The 5714-nt window shown below is 36.5% G+C and overlaps 1 pseudogene; it reads right to left on the bottom strand.

Moving 5' to 3' along the window:
• Positions 1–4523: 4523 nt before the first annotated feature.
• On the bottom strand, positions 4524–4980 carry LOC107299385 (annotated as a pseudogene).
• Positions 4981–5714: the final 734 nt, after the last annotated feature.

Here is a 5714-nt window from a genome sequence, read left to right as displayed (position 1 = left end):
AACTCACACACGTCATACAACCTGCCTTGCCCATCCTACAAGGTTCCATCCGAAAAAGATGCCGGAACTCCATTCTGGGCGTTCTATGAGGAAAAAAGGCCCTGCATTTATCCAACAAAAATCCAATGACTCATCTTCCTTCTCTTTGAATAGCCCTGGGGCTGCCACTTGGAACTTAGCTGCTTGGATGAAACCCCTAGCCAGATTTTTGTCAATGTAGTTTCTCAACTCCCCTATTTCGATCGGGGTCATCGAGTACATCTTGGGTTTAAGGACTTTTGTTCTTGCTCAGGCAAGAAACCCTATACCATTTCAGACAAATGGCTGTCCAGTCTCTTCTTTAAAACTTCCAGTGTTGGAGCATTCACCGCTTCTGGAGGCAGGTTGTTCCATTGATTAATTGTTCTAACTGTCAGGAAGTTTCTCCTTAGTTCTAGGTTGCTTCTCTCCTTGATCAGTTTCCACCCATTGCTTCTCGTCCTGCCTTCAGGCGCCTTGGAGAATAGCTTGACTCCCTCTTCTTTATGGCAACCCCTGAGATATTGGAACACTGCTATCATGTCCCCCCTCGCCCTTCTCTTCATTAAACTAGACATACCCAATTCCAGCAGCCGTTCCTTATATGCTTTAGCCTCCAGTCCCCTACTCATCTTTGTTGCTCTTCTCTGTACTCTTTCTAGAGTCTCAACATCTTTTTTACATCGTGGTGACCAAAACTGGATGCAGTATTCCAAGTGTGGCCTTACCAAGGCATTGTAAAGTGGTATTAATACTTCACGTTCTCTTGATTCTATCCCTCTGTTAATGGAGCCTAGCACTGTGTTGGCCTGTTTGGCAGCTGCAGCACACTGCTGGCTCATATTTAGGTGATTGTCCACTAGGATTCCGAGGTCCCTCCTTACTACTATTGAGCAAGGTACCCCCTATACTATGCCTGTACATTTGGTTTTTCTTGCCTAAATGTAGAACCTTACTTTTTTCACCACTGAATTTCATTTTGTTAGATAGCGCCCAGTGTTCAAGTCTGTCCAGATCCTCCTGTATCTTAAGCCTGTCTTCTGGAGTGTTGGCTATTCCTGCCAGCTTGGTGTCATCTGCAAATTTGATGATTTCCCCATCTATCCCCTCATCCAAATTGTTGATGAAGATGTTGAAGAGCACTGGGCCCAGAACAGAGCCCTGGGGCACCCCACTACACACTTCCCTCCATGTAGATGTGGTTCCATTGAGGACCACATGCTGAGTACGGCTGGTCAGCCAGCTATGGATCCATCTGGTGGTGATGCTGTCTAATCCACATTTTTCTATCTTATCAAGTAGTAGGTTGTGATCTAGTTTATCAAATGCCTTACTGAAGTCCAAGTAAATTATATCCATAGCATTCCTCTGGTCCACTAATTTTGTCACTTGGTCAAAGAATGCAATAAGATTTGTCTGGCATGATCTGTTTTTGACAAACCCATGTTGGCTTTTAGTAATGACTTTGTTTGCCTCTATGTGTTCGCTGATTCGTTGTTTGATTATCTTTTCCAGAATCTTCCCAGGTATTGAGGTCAGGCTGATAGGTCTGTAATTTCATGGGTCCTTTTTTTTTCCTTTTTTGAAGATGGGAACTACATCAGCTCTTTTCCAGTCCTCCAGTAGTTCCTCAGTGCTCCAGGATCTTTGAAAAATATAGTTCAGTGGTTCTGAGATCACATCTGCCAGTTCCTTGAGAATCCTGGGGTGTAATCCATCTGGTCCTGGTGATTTGAACTCATCTAGGCTGGACAGGTGCTCACTTACCGTTTTCTTGCCTATCTTAACTTGCGTTTCTATTCTGTTTTTTATGGCACTGTTTTTGGTAGGTTGGTCTGTTTTTTCCCTTTGTGTAAAGACAAAGGGAAAAAATGAGTTAAATAATTCTGCTTTCTCCCTGTTCTCCCTAATCAAAATCTTTTCTGCAATCAATGAAGTATATAGTGACTTCTTTTTGGTGTTCTTTGGCTTTCTCAATTATCTAACATGCATCAGCAAAAATGTTGCATGTTTCCTGGCCTTTTCTATAACCGTATTTGCCATTTATTTTTCCATGTGGAACTCTTAACTGTGTTGAATGATCCTAAGAATTGTTTTGCTGTAAAATTAAGGATATTATGTAATAGTTTGCACATTCTCTTAAGTCTCTTTTTGGAATTTTCTGGATTAGTTTAGGTAGCACTTGTGTTGGTTCTTTTACTGCTGCTTTCTCTATTTCTGTGGTTATTTCATCAGTTTCTGTAGCCCTCTGACTTGGTAACGATCAGTATGCTATTCTAATCTAACATCAGTAGTAATAATAATAAAGATTCATGTGAATGGGGAATATCTTCTAAGGTAACTTGGAAATTCACATCTTCACTATACAGCATTTTAATATACTCCTTTCATCTTTGTTTGATCTGCTTTAAATTGTTCATTATCTATCCATTGGCAACCTTTAGCATACCAATTCAAAGTTAAAACCTCCTCCTGAGTTCAGGGATATTTTGAAAGGCTTTCTTTTTTTTCAATGTCTGTTTCCATCTTTACAAATATTGTTGTAATATTTTTCTTTGTCTCTTCCAACAACTCTCTGAAATTCTTTATTAAGCTCCTTCCTTAATGAAGTTACAGTTCTATGGTCTTTGATTTGGTGTCGTATGATCTTCTCATGTACTCCATGTTCAGTCTATCTAAAGAAATCTCAGTTGAGTTGAACAGACCAGAAGCCCTTAGCATGTGGTTTCAATCTTATTAGTTTATGTTGCACTCAAAAGCAAGCTAAACCAGAAATTTAATCTTGAAAAATACACTTGGGGAATTGTCCTTTGATTCTGAATGTTTATCATATTCTTCTCCAAACTTTTGTTCTCCAGATGTGTTAAGACAAAAAGCTCCCAGAATCCCCAGTTATAAATTTTGCTCTGGCACATTGAGTGTTATGTTTGCCTTCAATATTATTTGATCTTAAACTGTGCATGATATATCAATTTATGCCTAGCTATTTGAGAACTGTCTCCATTTTATATTCTAAATCTGCTGTCTTTGAAAATTTTTAAGAAATGGTTTATATAGTTCTGTGTTGTAACTTTCCCCATCTAGGATTTTAATATCATATATGAAGATTTAAAATCCTGATCATCCAAACACAAATCACAAATGTGCAAAGAGCCACTAAACAGATAGTTTTTTTTAGGAGACACTGATGATAATTGTCTGATTTTATGAACAAACTCATAAGACTATAAAAATATTTTTTCTTAATCCAACTAAATGTAAATCTATTACAAGACCCTTTTTCTATACTGTATATTTCAATCTCAAGTGGGGCTTGAACTGAGGTACCTGCTACTGTTGTTCTACAACAACCTACATGTTGCTTTTAAATGTTTAAAATAGCACATTGATATTTTGAGCAGTAGCTTTTAGTGGTTCTGTCTCCCATCAATTTGTCTGATCCTCATTTAAAGCAAACTAAGCTAGTTGCCATCACTACAACAAAGTCTATAATTTAATTGCATACTTTCAGAAGAAAAGAAAATACAATTTATTCTGTCTGTCATAAACTGCTGCTTGTCATCTTCTGTCACATGATCTTTTCTAGCATTTACGAGACAGGTAGATATAACTTTATCCACATTTTACATAATTATGTACAATTCTCACATATTTTGCCCTCTACCTTTATTTAATTAGAAAAGCCACAAATGTTTCAACTTTACATTGTAGCAAAAATGATCCAGCCTCTCAATCATTTTATCTACAGTATCAGTTTTTTTAAAAAAATCAGTAAGTGGGTCCTTCTACATTAGTAGTGTGGCAATACTTAGATTTGAATAAAGGCAAGATACTATTTATTTTTAAATGCTAGTGTATGAGTTTTTCTTTTTCATTTCTACCTAACTCTACCAATCTTGATTTACTAACCAAAATAGTATTCAGGAGATAGTGATGTCTTCCATACAGGCTTTCAATGCTGTAAAAGTAATCTTTCTATCCAATTCTGTGAGGTATATAAGGGATCAAGGTTAGGATGAGAGAGAGAGAGAGAGAGAGAGAGAGAGAGAGAGAGAGAGAGAGAGAGAGAGAGAGAGAGAGAGAGAGAGAGAGATGATTTGAACAGTACTCATATACATATTTCTTGTTTGAGGTTTATAAGTAATAATTGAATAATAATTTTATTGGAAATATTTGTCTCTGATCTATCTGTTTCAATAGGCTATTTCTGATGTCCCAGAGAAGAGATTGTATTAGTAATGGCCTCATAATAATGGAACCATTTTTCTAGGGAAATATATATGATCTCTAGTTTGCAAGTTTTATAGGCCTAGAAGATCTCTTATTACAATATGCCTTTATTAATGTTTGATTAACACTGTGGCTAATTCAATGTCACTCAATGAGTTCAACCATGATAGAATCTGATCTCCCTAGGTACAACATTTTTACCACTACAACTTGCATGTACCTAGGGCTAACCGCATCTTGGACTACATCTGTTTTTTTAAATGATCTTTATTTTGTTATATACACAATGCCATGAATTCATAAGTAATTAGTTCCAGCAATTAATTTTTGCCATGGGTTTGATAGTGTGGGTTGGTGTTTTAATTTAAACCAAGTGCCCTTTCCATTTGCTTCCTTTTTCTTCCTTTCATTTTCCTTCACACACAGAAAAGAAAACTTGCCTCTGCTTCTAGAATGCTTAATATGTTTGATGTGCACATTGATTCTCTTAGTGAGGATCTTGCCTTTAACCTTCTTGTTCACAATAATGGTCACAGCATGCTGAGTAATGTTGTATACTTTATCTTGCCATGATAACATGTGTGGGATATGCCTTTTTAAAATGTTCTCATGCCCTTAATGTCAGTGATATCACCCTTCTTATAGATGTGCATGTAGGTAGAAAAAGGGATCCCATGTTTACAAAAGGATCTTGAAACCTGTCCCTTTATTATTTCCCTTTGTGTTTGTCATCTTCTACTTTAAAATGATAGTGACAAGTAATTTATTAAGTCTTATGTTTTTGTTCTTCACCAGTTACTCGTGCAACCAGTGAACAAAAAAGTGCAGAGAAAAGTTGTCCTATATCTTGATTCCCTAGGTCTAATTTATATATACTACAATTGCATGGTGTACCATGACTGCCAAGTTCAGTGGAATGTTATCCTTTGATGTGTCTGGGACAACTGAAAATAAAGAAGACATCAGTTCAAGAGCTTTTATTTGTTCATTCCCTTTGGTAGTTGTAACCATCACAATAAAAGGAAATACCATCTCTGAGTGAGTATAGGATTCTATTCCATTCTTCCCAAGGGTCTATCAAATTACCATACCATACCATACTATACTATACCTCTCTAGTGCAATAGTGATAAAAGCCTGCAAAAATGAACTGTGAATTCTAGTCACTTAGCATATGGGTTACAGTGAAGATATTACACTTTCTTTTGAAGCAGAAAGTCACATGGGTTGTACATGATCATTAGTTGAATTAACAGTTTATCAAATTTGGCTAATTATACTGGAAGTTAAATCATGCATTTGTGATTGGAATTAAAGAAACCATTCCATAGATATCTTTTAGTAGGAGATAGAAGCTTCAGAACATTTGTTTCTCTTAATTAGCTGTGCACAATTTGCTAGCTGAGAGGAGAAAAAGAAAATTGGCTATAAAAAAATTAAATATCCTTTAATTATTGCTTTAACTT

This window comes from Protobothrops mucrosquamatus, unplaced genomic scaffold, assembly GCF_001527695.2.
Source record: "Protobothrops mucrosquamatus isolate PMUCROS unplaced genomic scaffold, P.Mucros_1.0 scaffold4853, whole genome shotgun sequence".
NCBI lineage: Eukaryota > Metazoa > Chordata > Lepidosauria > Squamata > Viperidae > Protobothrops > Protobothrops mucrosquamatus.
Note: the sequence above shows the minus strand (reverse complement) of the source record. Positions and strands in the feature narration are given on the sequence as shown.